This window comes from Dermacentor silvarum, chromosome 2, assembly GCF_013339745.2.
Source record: "Dermacentor silvarum isolate Dsil-2018 chromosome 2, BIME_Dsil_1.4, whole genome shotgun sequence".
Classification (NCBI taxonomy): domain Eukaryota; kingdom Metazoa; phylum Arthropoda; class Arachnida; order Ixodida; family Ixodidae; genus Dermacentor; species Dermacentor silvarum.
Window position 1 is genome coordinate 120,576,795 of NC_051155.1, and position 18,357 is coordinate 120,595,151.

At 46.1% G+C, this 18,357-nt stretch overlaps 1 protein-coding gene across 6 annotated transcripts in view; it reads left to right on the forward strand.

The window, feature by feature from the left end:
• LOC119441714 (serine/threonine-protein kinase OSR1-like) overlaps positions 1-18,357 on the forward strand; it is a 230,247-nt gene that overhangs the window by 126,403 nt on the left and 85,487 nt on the right. The window lies entirely within an intron of this gene.

The window sequence follows — 18,357 nt, forward strand, 5'->3', positions numbered from 1 at the left end:
AATTCGACCCCAAGCCACTTTTCCTGAATTGTAATGACAATGTCAACAGAGCACTGAAGGTACACGTTAGACTGGTAAGGCTGGACGCGTGGGGGAGGGGGGGGGGGGTTACAACACCCCCCCTCGTCGGTGAACACTATGCGCATAGGCGAGCTTTCTGGTGGAAACGCAGCCTCTTGCGTTGGTCGATTCTGGAGATAGTGCACAACCGCGCCAAAGAAATTACATCATTTTTTTTTTCAGGTTCCCGTGTTTGTTTCGCACTTTTAATAGTTCAGTCTGAGAAGACTTAACATCGAAGGCATGGGCTGTGGGTGTTTTGTTTCATGCCATTTGTTTGTCGATTGTCATTCTCAAAATTCCGACGAATGCCTTTGTCAAGAATGTGAGACAAGGTATGAGCAACATTAGTGATAGAATGGTGTGGCAATATAACCCGCATATACCGCACGTCATATATGAAGGCGTGGCCTATGTATGCGTAGACCTAAATATATTCGGAGGGCCTGCATGATTGGGGGTGATTTTCCCCGCCACCCGCCGACATCGCACGCCGGCTGCCGACGCCGGATTTTCTGCGACACGGGGCCCTTAACGCTGTCGCGTTAATACGTGACAATACCGCAGAGTATAGGTGACCTCGTTCTGACGTCGTAAGCACCGCAGTCCGGCGCGAAATCTAAAAAGGCAAAGTTTGACATTCGCTTTCACCAAACCTTCAGATGCTTTTGAATCGTGTATGATTTAAGTTGTAGGTTCGCGCTATACATTTGGATGGATGACAATTTTCCTTTTCATGACACTTCCTCCACCTTGCGTAATTCCGTAGAACTGATTTGTGATATCTCCAGTTATACCAACAAGCTTTCTATGCCTTGACTGAGAAAGAATTCCGCTGTATCGCGGAATCCTTGGTCTATAATTTTGCTCAGGTGAGTCATTGGTCATGGGCTTTGGTCAGCTGCAGGTCAGCGCATTTAGCCTTGACCCTTTTCACTTCCTGTATGAATAGTAAACAATTAAATTAACTAAAATAAAAAAATACATCAGTGTCCCTCATAACTGACTTTAAAGTGGCGCGGACGCTCTGTTTGGCGTGTCCCATAAATGCGCAGTTAACCGAGCGCGCAGCAGTTTAGGGGACAGACTGGACTGGAGAGAGTGGAGTCATCCGTTGTCTCATCATCTATACGGCGCGCCAGACGACCAACGCAACACGTGACAGTGGCAGCACATGCAACCGCTTCTGGCCACATGACGCGCGGCGCCCCGTTGTCGGACAGGGTCACGTGATGCGCACAACAACCGCCGCGAGCTTCCCGCTTCCCCTTACAATGGCGCCGCGTCGTTTTGCCGGATACCACGGAACGCTGTGCAGGACGCCTCAAAATACACGCCCGGGTGTGTAATTACGCTCTGCACCCGACACTGCGCTCCAACCGCGCTTGTTTCTCTCGCATTTCCCTCGTTTGTGTTTTCGTTTTCTCTCTTGGCTGCGCGTGGGTATAGGGGAAAGCGATTGGGCGCTGTCTGGCAGAATGAAAGTACGCCTATTATGGGCCGAGCGTTCCCGGGCACGAAACTAATGACGGCGCGTCTAGCCTGGGCATGCCAGTAACAGTGTTGTGCTTTTGCATTTATTGATTCAATTTTGTTTTTCTACCCAATTCCACCCCGAGGCTTCGTGGCAGCACGTATACAAACTTAGGTTGCTGTGGCAGTATTCTAGGTGAATCGTTTTGGGTGGCACACTTTTCGCGTTCTCGTGATGTAACTTGCAGCGCGACGCCCCAATGCAACGACGGGTATCCGTCATTGCATTCAGCGTTATGCGACGTGAAAATAACGGTCGCGCATGGAAGGTATACGCCGTTCGTTTTTTGCAACTCTGCTTTCGGCCGATTTTGGCCACTTTATTACGCACGCGCACGAGTAAGAGTGATATACCCGAAAAGTGGTCTCTAGAGAATGTAAGACTCCTGCACTGGAATTTGCACGAGCACACTGCAGTGCGTGCTTTCCTGCGTGGGCTTGGATTTACAGGTTAGGTCAAGCGTATCCATCTGCATGTGGCCCAGAAGTTACTCCTTCGTATAGTCGCTCCATAGACGTCACGTGTTCGTCGTCGTGCCGTCGTCGCCAACGGAGGTGACAAGCTGAAACTCCCAAACCTCAAGCGCCACCTCTCGACGCCGGCGCCTGTGTCCGACCCGCCCTCGGCCGCTCAACTTTATGCACAGAACGACGCAATGCCACCCGATGCCGGCGTAGAAACGCTGAATATGGGTCGACCTTAAGTGACAGAAAGCACACGAGGATAGCACTGTGTGTGTGCGTGTGCGTGTGTGTGTGTGTGTGTGTGTGTGTGTGTGTGTGTGTGTGTGTGTGTGTGTGTGTGTGTGTGTGTGTGTGTGTGTGTGTGCGTGCGTGTGCGTGTGCGTGTGCGTGTGCGTGTGTCGAGACGGCATTCACATTCTCAGATGATACTCAATTTAGGGCGGGAACAGCGGGTGGCCGTAGCTGCTGTTCATTAAATGGTAAACGACAAGTTGGCCGGAGGTAACTGGCAGCGGCCACGGCGTGCTGCAACCGGTCACAGTTGATCGCGAGTGCGATGCCTGCAGAGGCGGCGGCATTTTGATGTGAGCAGAACGAGACCGTTCTTGTGTACCGTGTGTGCGTCGAAAGAACCATGGGTGATCAAAACTAATCCGTAGCCCTCCACAGCGACGTCTCTCACAGCCCAAGTGTTGCTTCGATACGATAAACCGCGTGGAACCGATCAATATCACTCAAGCCGGCCGAAGTGTCGGCAATCGATGACTTGGGCAACTATCAAAATCCGCGCTGGCAGCACCGAGGCCTGCACGACGCGCGCGCATTATCGCTAAGCGCCACAAAGCTTGCCCAACGTGCATACACGTCACGGTCACTATACGACGCGTGCTTACTACACCCGCCAGGGGCGCTCGGAGAAAATCGTGCATATAGGGAGCCTACATACAACGCTGCATGTAGGCCCCCTAATCATGCTGACGTGGGCGCGTGCTTTGCGGAATCTCTCGAAGTCGCGTGTCACGGTAGCCACGCGCGGCGGAGGTCGTGCGGACGGGGGTTGGAGGGGGGGAGGCGGGGTGGCTGGCCAATTGGCCGGCCGACCGAGCGACGCCGTCGCTGCCGCCGCGCCGGCGTGTCTGCAACCTTGGCGCGGACCAGGAAGGAGCGAAAAAGGGCGCCACCGTTTAGGCCTGATGCCACGACCGACGGTCACGTCTTATAGAGAGAGAAAGAGTAGCACGGTCGTCAACGCTGACGCCGACGTAATAGAGCGAAGCGTCGCGCTGCCATTTGCCCACCAGTTTCACCCCTTGATTCCTTTTCGCACACTCCTTGGTCTCACGAGTCCTTTTCGGAAGGCGCGAAGACGAACCATTCTTCGCTCATCGGTGTACACATACGAGCCTCGAAGGGCCTTTTCGTGGAGCGGGTGATGTTTTCGGAAGGATAATCGCGGCCTTCGCAGAGCGTAACAAAGTATCATGAACCGAGCATGTGCGCCGCGGAAGCTGGTTGAAGATCGAGATACGCAGCAGAAGCTCGAGATGACGATGTATTCATCGTCTATGCCAGCCTATAACACTTTTTTTTTTTTTTTTGAGGAGGCAGTGGATGACGTTGTTACGACTACCGGGACGGAACAGGAAGGCGGAGTGTTTGTAAATGCGATCGCGATGGTCCCTTCGCCGACTGGGAACGAACAAATCGGCGTCCTGGGAAGAAAAAAAAAAGTTTGGCGGTAATGTGTACGGAAAGTAAACCGTATAAAAAGAAAAAAAAACGAAGAAAAAAAGAAAAGAAAATATCACCGAAGAGGAAAACAGGCGTAACACGTCGCTCCCATCTCCCTCCTAAGCGACGCTGGCGCTTTTCTGAAGTCGCCCAACGAATAGCGCTTGTGTTTGCCCATTGAAGATGTGATAGTCCAAAGATTATCATAACAGCTCTCAGCAGCACTTTTTAACGCAAACAGTCGGGTCAGCGGGACCACACCACGCGTACAGATCGAACAGCCATGGTTTTCGAAAGCCCACCGTCATCGTGAGAGACAAGCCCGTTCTTAATCTGTAGCTTCCCAAGTCGGACTGTCACGTCGTTTGTTTGCAAGCCGTCAGACGGGGTGGACGCTTCGCGAGTTCACGCCGTAGAACACGTGAATCTTTTTCCTTCACTGTATACTTCGCCAAGGACAGAACAGGCGTTTCAAGTCACAGCAGAAGGCACCTGCTCCTGCTTGCAGGTTGACGTTCATTAAAGGTCCGTATACATCTCTTTAAATGAATACAATTTAACGCAGGAACATAACTGACGAGCAGCGCGCGGTATAGTCGAGGAGCTGTGTAGAAACAACTACACGCCTTCGTACACCGCTCATCAGGAGTTTAGATGTGCATGCGCTCCGTTTCACGATAATGTGGCGCTGGAGTGGCAGCTATGAGTGTCGAGTGAGCTCATGAACAACACTTTGCAACGTGGTGAACGTGGTTTAAACCATAGATCCGAGACATCGATGAGATGCGACGTAATTCTAACGCATTTTTCTCGCATTTACCGCGAAGTCGCCACTGACTTTGTTACTGTTTCACTTCAGTTGCAGCTACCGTTGCATTGCGAGATATTGCGAAACGGACTATGATCAGCTTTTTCTTTTCACATTCTGAGGGCAAGAAACGCTGTAAGGGTGGCGAGCGAGTTTATTAAACGGCCTACCGAGCATTGTGTGCACGTCGTTAAAAAAAAAAAAAGAAAAAAAGATCAAGCAAGTGTTTGAGCAGTGTCAGCGAGTACCACCCTATCTCTACCCATGGCTAGACAGCTGCTAGCATCAAGGTTTTGCACAAGTCACAGTCGCATTTTCTCCGCCTCAGTGAGACTCAGGCAGGAAGAGCGCTTCTCCAGAGACTTATATAGAGGCGGGCAGAATCTTGCGTCTTTGCGGTACTCAACAAACTTCGTGTACTTGGCCTGCAGTTTACTAAAACATTGGACCATCAGAAACCACCATGGTGATATGACATTGTGGAATGTCAACTTACCATTGCGCATATTCGCAGCAAGCGACTTACACCTGTAGCAGAGGCAAAATGTTTGGTGGTTGAATACCTCGACAGAATGTATGACATAAATCTGCAGTCGTACACCGATGGCTCTGTTGACGCAGAGAATGGAGCCAGCGCGGCGGACTACGTGATACCGACCGTGAATGTCACATGAGCGGCCAGACTTGACCGCATAGTGTCTTCTACGGCATGTGAAAGTGTCGCCATTGCAACAGCCTCGCGGAAAATGAATTCCTATCAGCCTAAGCCTGTAGTTCTCTTTTCATACAGCTAAGGCTTCGCTGCAACTATTACTGCGCCAATTTCCCCTCGACAAGTGCATTCAGCGTGCATTACATGCTCTTAAAAAATTACGGGAAGTCAGATTTACCATCATGTTCCAGTAGGTATGTACATTCCCATATCGATGTACCAGGCAACGAGGCCGCTGACAGTCTGGCGCGCAAAGCGCTACCTTTCAAGCCTACGAAGAAGGCTCCCCGTGCAGGACGCAAAAAGAGACATGAAGAAGGCCATCATAAGCCGCTTCCGTTCGTTGTGGTCTCCAGCGCATTAGCCTTGCGTGATTAGAGGACTTAACATAAATTGGATGCCGCTCTCCTTTATCGCATCCGCACAGGGTCAGCGCAAACTCCAGCTTGGCGTTACAAGACAGGACTTGACCCATCATCGTCGTGTGTGCATCGTCAAGCTTTTGGGGACATTGAACGTTATATAGTATAATAAGGCGTCCTGAATTTGAAGCAGAACGCAAAAAAAATTATAGATGGACTCAAGCGCAAGACGGTACCACAATCAAATGCAAGTGACATTTTCTACCCGCGAGGACTTCGGATATTTAGGAGAGAGCTGCTTCGGCTCCTCCTAAAGTTCCTTCATGATACAGAGTTGGGAAGTGAATGGTGAACCGTATGGGTTGTCGTGGTTCGGAAAATGCGTATTCTATTGGGCTCCGAGACAACTTGTTTTTGGAACCTGGTGTTGTTAGTTGTACTGCGAAGTGTTTCAGACCATATCGTGGTTGATAAGTAGCGTTCAGGTCGGAACAATTGCCGGCAACTTTTGCAAGGCTAGGCCCGCCTGCAGCAAGCTACACCCCTCTTCCTCATCCCACGTTTGTTGGGCCTTAAATTCAATTTCAACGTACTTCGTCACATCGGCATAACTGGAGATGATTTAGCCCCATCAGCAGGCTTTTAGCAAGTTGACCCCTCCCCACAAAAAAGCATCCTTTATAAAGACGCACAGTTCTACGAACGCCCTAAGTCGTCTCTGCAGTATGGCGCCCTTTTATTGTCTTTTTTTTTTTGTAGAATATTAGGTGCAGTAAATCGTCCAATCTGCTCTCTTGCAACCCACACGCTTCTGCGGAGCACTTTCTCGTGGGTTGTCCTGTGAGACGACCCACGTGACAGGCTTAATCTCTTAGACAGACTCGCGCCTTCTGCTACTAAATCATACTTGGACTGTGGCCCAGATTTAATGGACAGAAACGTGTTTTGGCATCCATGCGGGAATCACGGAACTCATCTTTGAGTCGTGTTTATATCTCTCGGCGCCTGCCTGGCTGTAAACAACGCCGTTTAAGTGGGTTGTTTGCTACAAGTTAATACGAACTTTCCGATCTAATTGACGATGTTTATTCCACTATGCGTTTTTTCGCGCAACGTGTCACGAGCTTATATGCTGCACGCGTATGCGGAAGCGCGGCGACCTTTTGCTTACGTTAAGTTAGCTTTATTTGTTTTTAAAGCAAATGGCTTTCTTAGCCTCTTTCACCTGTTTTCGTGGTTGCTCGGTGGTCGGATTCGGCTAGGGAGGAGGAGGAAACAAGTTTAGTTTGTTAATTTGGCTTAGTGAGGGGTGGCTACCAGGTGATGCCTTACAGCCACCTCCTCGCGGAAACGTTCGTTCGTTCGTTAGCAGTGAGGACGTTAGTTCTAATCCTACTTTGGGGCGATTTTTCTTTTCTTTTTTTTTCAGCTCAACATTTTTAATTAGCGCATAAATGTCAAATTTCGTTAGTTAGTTAGTTAGTTAGTTAGTTAGTTAGTTAGTTAGTTAGTTAGTTAGTTAGTTAGTTAGTTAGTTAGTTAGTTAGTTCTATTCACTTGCATTCCAGGCAATCATTGTCGATGGTTCCTGTTCAATTTTCTTGTTTTGTTTCTGGACTGGACTGGACTGGAAAAACTTTATTTAGGTCCTGCAGTCGTGTTTATATCTCTCTGCGCCTGCCTGGCTGTAAACAACGCCGTTTAAGTGGGTTGTTTGCTACAAGTTAATACGCACTTTCCGATCTAATTGACCATTTTTATTCCATTATGCGTTTTTTCGCGCAACGTGTTACGAGCTTATATGCTGCACGTATGCAGACTGTCTAACTTATATTTTTTTTTCATTTCCTTTGTTTTTTTTTTGCGGAACCGTTACTTTGTTCTCATTTACTTTTCTCTCTCTCTCTCTCTCTCTCTCTGGAGGGAGACATTCTGAAATGAATTCTGGAGATGTATCCGGACGTACACTTACCATGCTACTCCAGCAAATGACATGGGTGATACGGGAAGGGACCTGTTCGTGCATAGTACACACGGACACTACATCACAAGCGGACATTGTAAGAAGCAGCTAGAGTGTCTGGTTAAGACCGGTCTCCTTTAGAGGTAGTCTAACCCCCGTATTCTTGAACCATACTCGACTCGAACGTCTTCCTCCACTCCACCGAGTTAAGCACAGCGGTGCCACTCGACTGAAAAAAAAAAATTATGGCCGAACTCATCTCACAATGACTCTCGATAGTAATGCGAATAGCAATCGACCAATGTAGCCACAGACCATATCTGAAGTCACGTTTATTCAGCACGCGTAGTGGTAATTATGAAACTTCCCGTTGCTTCGGCTATCTGCCACATATACTCCTATATCCTCCAACTTAGCTACGGAATTCGCATACCAAGGTCGCCTAATTGTGAGCATGGAGGCATGACTACAACTGTATGACCTTGACGCAGTGATGATGGAATCACGAAGAGGCGTATAACGAATACGGCATGACGACAATGAGCCCTCGATTCTTAAATTAATTATGACGATGGCGTATTGACAACTTGACGACGACATGGGGGACAATGAGATGACGACCGTACGACGACGATATCGTGACGATGACGGTATGTGACGAAAACTGGATGATGACGCAGCAAGAATGCGATGGTATGACAACGGATGACTGATAGTGTCCCAAGCTATTAGAAAAACGTGGACTACTGGGTCGGAGTAGAAGGCGTGACCATGACAGCGTTACGAGAGTCAGATCACTAAGCTGGAATGGCGACGATTGATGAACCACGATGACGTCACCGTGACGGTGTGACAACGAATGCACGTAGACTGTATGACGACGATGGCGTGACGAGTGTCAGATGACAAAGATGGAATGACAGTGATGCAACGACTACGACGGCATTACAACCCTACCTAATGGCCCGAGCTATTTGACAACTTGGGTCACTGGGTCAGGGTAGAAGGCGTGACGGCATGACAAGAGCAACATGTGACGAAGCTGGATTGAAGGCAATGTACCTCCACGACGGCATCATCACCGGGAGCACATACCTAGCTGTCCGTGCAGGTAGACAACTTGGGCGACCGGATCGGCCTAAGAACATAGATAGATAGATAGATAGATAGATAGATAGATAGATAGATAGATAGATAGATAGATAGATAGATAGATAGATAGATAGATAGATAGATAGATAGATAGATAGATAGATAGATAGATAGATAGATAGATAGATAGATAGATAGATAGATAAAAACGGCTGAAGTAGACAAAGAATGCTAATCGAATTAAAAAGAAGCACACGGAAATGACGAAGAAAACGAGGAAACTAAATAAAGCGAGCGCTCACAGCAACGAGTCAGCGAACGAGTCGAAAGTGCAGACTGTGCGCGCGAAGTTCAACGCACTCCCGGTCGGCGCGCCTGTGCGCCCGCCCATCGCGCTGTCGAGGCTGAGAACGACTGTGGGTCCCCGGCCCCCGTCGGGCTAAGCGAAGTCAACGCATCGGCGCTGCTTTGTTCATCGCTCGAAGCGACGGGTTCGTTCGCCTCCCAGAGGCGCGCTCTTCTATTCTGGAAGGTGGCTCGGAGGAGGAGACACGAGAGCACACAGTTTATGCTGCGAGGTCAACCAGAACGAACAGAGCAAGAACAGATTAGCTCACGAAAGGTCATGGGCGCGCTAATTTGCGGTTCGCGTGCAGCCACTCTATTAACCTACCAGAAGCCGAAACGTGGAGCCAAGAAAGAAACTGCGAAGGAAGACACTCCAAGAGCGGTGGAAAAGAAGCTAACCGGTGTAATGTTAGGTGAAAGAAAACAGTGTGGATTATATAAATGTGGGGGGAGTCGAGGTTAGAAGAAAGAAGTGGAGCTAAGAAGGTCGTGCGACGCACGGAACAGATAACAGCCTTGATCAGAAACAGCGCAAAAGAGTAAGATGTAGGGGCTGACCAACAAAAAAACAGGACTAGCTTCGTGGCGATTTCCGTAATTTCATTGCAGTGTTCTCCCGCTAGGTGGCTGTAGGTAGACACTTCACAAGTCAGTATCCAAGCCGACATCACCGTAAAATGTCCTGCGCGTTTGTCGTGACAGCTGTTGTCGCGCTACTATTGCGAAAGAGCGACGACTTTTCGTAACGGGCAACAAACTTCGTTGAGATTTCGATTCCTCTGTGGAAAAAAAAATTAATGCTTCAAACTACGTTTATGGAACAGGCACTGATTTATAACGAATATTTTGGTGGTTTGGCAGTTCCAATCGAAGAAATGTGAGTTAAGACCATTCTCATACCGGCCGACCTTCAACCAGTTGTACCTACAATATAGTCGAAAACGTTCGATAAACTATCAACGTGAGCAGTTGCTGCACAACTGAAAAGATTTCAGTAGCTGCTGACTCCAGTTGAAGCTCTTGTGAGTGGATCTCTGATTTTGAGTGTGAAATTAGGCATGAGACGCATTTACATGGTCTTCGTTTCCCGCCTGATCACAGAGAACAAGAAGCCAAAAAGAAAAAAAGAAATAGGTTAGAAAAAGAAAAAAGAAAGCTTGTTTGATTTTGTGCCAGGATCTGTAAGATCACATCGAAAGTGACTCGAAAAGGGTTGGCCGGCGTTCCACACGCATCCTATTTATCGGGCAACGTTCCGTGCGATTTTTTTTTTTTGTTTATTTAGTCTTAAAGAAGAAAATTCAGTAAAGAAAGGAGATACCCCACTGTGCACGAAGTGAATAAGACTTCGCAGGGGGCACCCATCGCAAGGAGAGCTCCAGAGTTGCGTCAAACAATGGGAGAAAAGTATGGACAAGTGTATTGACTTCGTCAAAGATTGTGTGAAAGTAAATAAGTGCCTCTTGTTCCAAATGAAAATATTTTTGTCTCTTTTGGAGACAGTCCAGTTTTACTTTCTTTCTCGTTTGTCGTTTTGCGGGTCCCGCGTATAAGAAAGGAACAGACAACGGCGCTAAGTTGGTTCATGGCTTGAGCAAGAACAGCGCAGAAAAAAAAAAAAAACTAGCCCCAATGCATGCGCTTCTCCCGATCACAGCTGTGCGCACGCGCATGCGTGCGTGCGTGCGTGCGTGCGTGCAAGTGTGTGTGTGTGTGTGTGTGTGTGTGTGTGTGTGTGTGTGTGTGTGTGTGTGTGTGTGTGTGTGTGTGTGTGTGTGTGTGTGTGTGTGTGTGTGTGTGTGTGTGTGTGTGTGTGTGTGTGTGTGTGTGTGTGTTTGTGTTAATTGTGTGTTAAGAGAGAAACGTAAATTAAACCTGAACGTGTTAGCTCAGCCACACGTCAAGCTTTCTTCATCAGATCGACGCGTCTGAGAGGACATACGAGCGTGTGGTAACTGTGTGTTAAGAGAGAAACGTGAACGTGTTTAAATCACCTAACGTGTTAGCTCACGTACGTGTTAGGCCAAGGGTACGTGTTAGGCCATTAAACCTGAACGTGTTAGCTCAGCCACACGTCAAGCTTTCTTCATCAGATCGACGCGTCTGAGAGGACATACGAGCGTGAGAAACATACAAAAAATACTTGCACCATGGCCAACAATATTCTTGCAGAAGAAAGAACTTGTGCCTTTTAAAATTCTTCTGAAAATATATATATATATATATATATATATATATATATATATATATATATATATATTCGTTTCTTACTAAATGTATCGTGGCTGACCCTACTATTATATTTTCTTCGAATACTAGACGTTGTATAGTATATTGTATGTGCGTAGCTCCCGTCTAGGGTTGTTACATGTTATATGTCTCGTTTAGCAGATATGATCTGACTTTATGCGCGCATTTCCAGACTCTTTTGTGCACTTTCACTCGCTTGCGGAACTGTGTATGTCTCCCAGTGTCCTTTTACTTTCTTCAGTGAGTAGAACTTTGGAAATGTCAGGACTATTTGACCTCCACCAGTGCGTATCACTTTGCTGGCTTTTGTTTTGCTTGTCCTGCTAAAAAGAGTAGTCGGTGCCAATAATGGTGTCAACCCCTCCTTTCATTTCATATTAATAAAAAAATTTAAAAGGGGTTAAGGAATGGACAAATCAACTCTAGTTATAAAAATAGTCCAAGATAACGTGTAAGTGACTAAATTAGCAGCGCATTCGTAGAGCTCGGAGTTATCACAGGGCTCCAGCAAATTATTTATCTGGATCTGTCCACTCAAACCACTATTTCTGCCTGTCACACGGTGGCAGAGAGCCGGCAATGACACACTGTGCGTGACCAATGTTATGATGATGTATGGTGTTTAATGGCGCAAGGGCCAAGTATAGCCAAAGAGCGCCACTGACCAATGTTATCATAGAGATTTAACTCAGGGCACAGTTAAGGAAGGACGAGCTCAGCTGCGCAGTCCTAAACGAAAATCTTCTGGTGTGGGCCCCACGACGGCTCAACCACCCTCAGCTTGCTTCTCCATGTCCCCGGGATACGCTGACATTATACTGTGGGCAAAAGAAGTGCTAATCGACGTTGAAGGTTGGTCTGACAAACAATTTGCGGGCGCGCCATACAACGTGTGAGATGACAAAAGGGAATCTGCGTTGCAGGTTTCACAAACTGGGCCTCCTTGGCAATGAAGCCTGTGTTAAGATCGTTTGTAACGCCGCAGTGCCCATGGAACCACTGAAGAATGACCTTGCGGCCTTGCACCATGGCGAGCGCTTGACATAAGCTCGAACGTACGAAGGAGAAGGCGAGAAGCTAACACACAAGGAGCTTACTTCCAGCTTCATTCATTTCCCGAAGCGCACGAAATATATGCCGTAGATCGGACATACTAAAATAAAGATATACAACAGTCACATGCACGTAGTCACCGCTTAATTACGACTGCTTATTTCTTCTGAAATGGTTAGGTTTTTCTTCGAAATATTTAGGTAGCGAAGGGGCGTGTCGTGGGGTTAAGCAGAAGTGTAGGCGACCGAAGACGAAAGCTCCAGACACTAGAAAACTGCTCCATACTTACCTTCCCACCCCCATCCCACTTCTCATCGGTGACTCTGGTGGTTAAAAGTCAGCCACACCACAAGAGAACCGCACGTGTGTACACCAAATATTCGGACCTATAGCCTAATGTGGCTAGTGACCGGTCCTATACAATATACAACATGAATGTGCGCAGGTCAGCTAAAGAATAAAAAAGCATACGTACTGACATATATATATATATATATATATATAGCTATAATATATATGCATATATATATTTAACATAAAACTTGACATAAACTCAAACCATATCCAACACACACACAAGTTCATAGGTCTTGCATAGACAGAAAAAACGATTTGCATGCTAGTTCGAAATTACGCGCAGTTATATTAAGGAGGCTCATGTCCCAAATTTTAGTTCCATTACATTCTATTTCAGCATAAACGTCACGACATTTGAGCAACTTAAAGTTGCCATTCGAAGCGTATCGCGTGTAACGTGTAGGAAAGGAAAACAGGTCAGCAAGATAATGGAAGTTTCTTTTGGTTATGTTGTTAACTGCGCAACATCTGAACTGAAAGAACCCGTTATGATGTAAATATGCTACCGATAGGTTGATCATGGCTTACAATTCACAATATTCGCTTTTGGAGTCGCTCTAGAGGTTTTAGATAACTAGTGTACGTCACATCCCATGGAATCCACGCAGCAACTTATGAGCAGTAAGATAACGAGAGACTCTTTGTAGGTGCAGTGAACAATTTGTTTCTTTTTTAAGAGCGGCGACCTATGGCGCCAGAACAAAACAGCGTGATTGCCCTCCAAAGCATTGGGCATTGGGCAAAGCATAAGGGCATTGAGATACGCCTGCTGTCCTTTTCCGGGTCAGTTGAACATGCGTCTTGCGAAACGCGCAAGACGCATGTTCAACTCCCCTCCCCCCCCCCCCCCTCCCTCAGACAGGGACATCAAACCCTCCGAAAGCCACAAAACAGCTGCATCTATATCGAGCCATAAAACAGCCGTAAAATGACGCATAGAAAAAGAATGCCGCTCGAGAAGAATCATGCGAAACTTCATATTGTGCATGCCGCATATACGAACTGGTATTTACACAGCAAACCTGCCCCCTGGCAAGCGCACACAGGATAAGCCGCGTGGCTGTTTCAGGAACTAAAGTGCGTACACCAGAAGCGTTAAGCTGATCGCATAGCGACCCTAACAGTGTTGTCACTATTGGTTAGAAGTACAGGGATGCACATTCACTAAAAAGTACTTACGCTGGAATTGTTCTTAAGAGGAAGCTTTAGTTCGGGGCCTCCTATGTAAATACATGGGGAAGGAGAAACCGTTTTTCGCGGCAACCACTGCACCAAATTTGATGAGGTTTATTGCATTTAAAGGAAAATATTAAGATCTAGTGATAGCTGGTTGCGAATTTTCGATTTAGGTAGTAAATTTTACTAAAAATTGACAAAAATCTCAAATTTTAAGAAAACGAAACTATGAAGATTACAACTCTGTAACTCAGAAATGAAATGATGTCACAATTTTGTAAATTGCTCCTAATAGTACAACTAAAGCGAACAAAACTGGTATATTATACATGGTTCTCAATTAGACCACGAATTTGTGAGTAAAACTTTTGCGTAACCCTTGTAAACAATGTAACAAATTCACGTGTGATAATAATTGGCAAATCAAATTTGTCCGCTTTGGGTGCTCTAATGGATCCAGTTTACGGAACTGCGATATCTGTTCTAGGTGCAGAGCTACATATTTGTTAACTTCGTGCTCGTACTTTTGTCAAGCTTACCAACTTTTGAAAATTCCATAAACACAATTCAGGCTATAAATTGAAATTCCGCTACCAACATCCACTAGAATTTAACTTTCTCTCTCACATGCAACAAATATCATTAAAAATCGCCCCAGTGGTTATCTCAGAAAAGCGTTTCTGCGTTTCACGTGTATTTGAATAGGTTGTATCGCGAGTTGGACCCGAGCTAAAGCTTCCTCTTAATAGTGTGTGCTATTCAACCGTGATGACGGGCGCGTTATTGGCGAGGTTCGCCGACCAATGACAAAGAAAAAACAATTACGAACGGAGAGCTTTGTGAATTCGGCCCTAGACCCCCCCCCCCCCCCCCCCCCTCTGGTGTCCCCCTCAAACTCGCTATCTCCTAACAAACTATGCGTCACATGCCGCGGACTACGTCACGCTAAATGCGCTTGGCCTCATCAAATCTCTGAACCTAAATGCATGGAGCTTGATCATTGGTTCAGAGGGATACTACGTGGGGACGCCCAGTGCATATGGCTCTCCAGCAGCCGCGGAATAATTCAGTGATTGCTTCTAACGAGACAGTTACGATGAGCGCCCCCCCCCTTCCCCCTCCCCCCCCACACACACGTACACACATACACAAGAACACACGCACTTCTGCGCCCATAGCAAACAACATACGTGATGTACACTCGGGACTGAGTCGCGTTTCATTTTTCTCCCAGTCTTGAACAAAAATACGCTGACATTAGAGAAGCCAAGAGACCGTAGTCAAAATGCACGAAGCGGCTTGCATTGACAACACTGGGTTCACTGATGTCTACCTATGTTACCGCCAGGGTAGTAGTCTATACAGATAAATTTTAGTAGCAAGCGGCCTCCTTCATCAGAGATAATGTACTTCCGACCGAGCATATATATATATATATATATATATATATATATATATATATATTCGTGGCCCCTTCAAACGATAAGGCGCACATTATTCGTTCATGGGAATTCCGAACGTTATGTGCTGCCTATAATTTGTTGCTTATCCAAATAAGCCGATACGATATGAGTGCTCTGCACACACAAGAGTCGTCGAAATGTCGATGTCCTCATAAAAATAATTATGTTCCCAAGGCCAGACTGGTGACATTGTTGAGGAGTTTGCTAATTTCTTATCCTTGTCGAGAGTGGATATATCAGCATTGTCGTCAACGCGTCGATTGGTGCATATCGCTGCAGTCTCGCGTGAATACTCTGCTTTTCGTGATCCAATCTTAGCGTTGCTTTTTTTTGCGATCCGTACCACTGACATGGATTATGGGAGTGTTTACAAGGTACAACGTCTGTCATGGCAAACCCGTACAACCCCAGATAGCCCTAACACCATTACACATTAAGGCAAATTAAACAACTTGATTACCTTTATTTCTGGCGACCGAGAGTACATTTGTACAATACAACTAAATATTACTGTATTAATAAAATAATTATTATAGTAATTATTTAGTTTACTGAGCTGCCCAAAGCTGAAACTTGGCTTCAGTATGTCAAAACGCTACTATAGTTTTAGCGTTAAGTTTCCTGCTATTAAATCAGCATTTTGATGTATCAAACCCAACGAATCATAAACTGGTGCACAAACAATTGACAACGATTGTCAAGATAAGCGAATAGCCTGAACGAATGAACAAACCAGCCAGCCAGCGAACGAAGGAACATTTTCCTTGCCAAGCGCTCCACAAAGCTCACGCGCGACAGCCCCCACCCCTATCCTTCTCTACCACCCATCTCGGCTCGCCTGAATCCCTGCACCCGTGCTGATTACCTCTAAGATACGGTGCGCGGAATGCGTATGCGCTCAGCCGCGCCACGGCCGGGCTAGACTAGGAGACGTGCGCCCACCGCCACCCCCCCCCTTCTCGGCTCACCCTCGAACACTTTCCCTCTGAGCAAACGGCGCGCGTGTCACGATCTTGCTAAAGGTGGGCCAATATAAACTTTTTTAATACGAATGGAATACGAATAGTCAAACGCATACGCATATTATTTACAGCAGGAATATTTATTTCCATCAAATTAGGTACCACGCCTGCGCAAAAAAGCAGCTATCAGAGGCAAATGATTACATTCAAACTATCACTAAGTGTCAATAGCAAAACTGGCTGTTTCGCCCGAAGGGTGAAGCCCTGAAAGCGATAGCAATGTATAGCGTTGCCCTTTAACTTCTCTGAGGGTGTAATAATAATAATAATAATAATAATAATAATAATAATAATAATAATAATAATAATAATAATAATAATAATAATAATACGTCGGTAAAGGGTACTAGAATTCTAGTACACTATATTCTATATTCTAGGAACAAGAATTCAGGATCACCCGTCAGCCTCTAGAATCTGTAAAGGAATATGTTTATCTAGGTCAATTACTCACAGGGAACCCTGATCATGAGAAAGAAATTTACAGAAGAATAAAATTGGGTTGGAGTGCATACGGCAGGCATTGCCAAATCCTGACTGGGAGCTTACCACTGTCGTTGAAAAGAAAAGTGTACAATCATTGCATTCTACCGGTGCTAACATACGGGGCAGAAACTTGGAGGTTAACAAAGAAGCTCGAGAACAAGTTAAGGACCGCACAAAGAGCAATGGAACGAAAAATCTTAGGAGTAACGTTAAGAGACAGGAAGAAAGCGGTGTGGATCAGAGAACAAGCGGGGGTAGACGATATTCTAGTTGACATTAAGCGGAAGAAATGGAGCTGGGCAGGCCATGTAATACGTAGGATGGATAACTGGTGGACCATTAGGGTTACAGAATGGATACCAAGAGAAGGGAAGCGCAGTCGAGGACGGCAGAAAGTCAGGTGGGATGATGAAGTTAGGAAATTCGCAGGCGCAAGTTGGAATACGCTAGCGCAAGACAGGGGTAATTGGAGATCGCAGGGAGAGGCCTTCGTCCTGCAGTGGACATAAATATAGGCTGCTGCTGCTGCTGCTGCTGCTGCTGCTGCTGCTGCTGCTGCTGCTGCTGCTGCTGCTGATGATGATGATGATGATGATGATGATGATGATGATGATGATGATGATGATGATGATGATGATATTCTAGTACACTACAATGCGGGTGCGCAAAAATTTCTGGCTCCTTCAAAAGCTTTAACATGACGTGTAAGGCTTCTAATGGCATCGCACAGCGCCACTATATATACACTCCCCATAAAGAGCGGCGCTAGTGAAATTACATCACTTCAGATTGGAGGCACTAATATTGTTTTGCACTTTTTGAGACTCTGAGAAGACTTCGGATGATAAGACAAAAGGCATGCGCTGTGAATTAAATGTATCATAATTTCTGTTTGGGCGCTGCAGTTTTTATTATGATTATTCTGTGGAATAATTTAGTGAACATAAAATCTGGTCGGAGCAACTTGGTCGGTGGTATAATATAACATCTACTTTGTAGGTACGACATAGACAAACATATAGCATATGTATACCTAAATATATATGAAACATCACGACGACGGCAACGACGAAAATTTGCCTGGTGTGTCCTATAATTACAATCGCAATAAAAGCTGCGTGATGAATAGCCTCTCAACAACATAAGAGCCTGGTTGTAAACAAGCTCTCCAAGAAATAATGGCTGTGGTATGATATAGCCTTCCAAAAACGCTGAATAAATCGTTGCATAATCTCAGGTTGTTGTACAGGCTTCCGGCGCGAAACTGAAAACGCACTTCGCATTGCCCATTTTGTTTCTGCATTGCTTCGAAAACGTTTGTCGTTGTCACACTTCTGGTAATCTGAGACACTTTGCTTAGCAGACAGACAACAGTAACCAGACCATTAACAGTCGGTTATTGCAAAATATTTGGTTAGGTTTGAATATTCGACCATACCGAATAGTTATTTTTCGAAAACGAATACGAATAGTTAG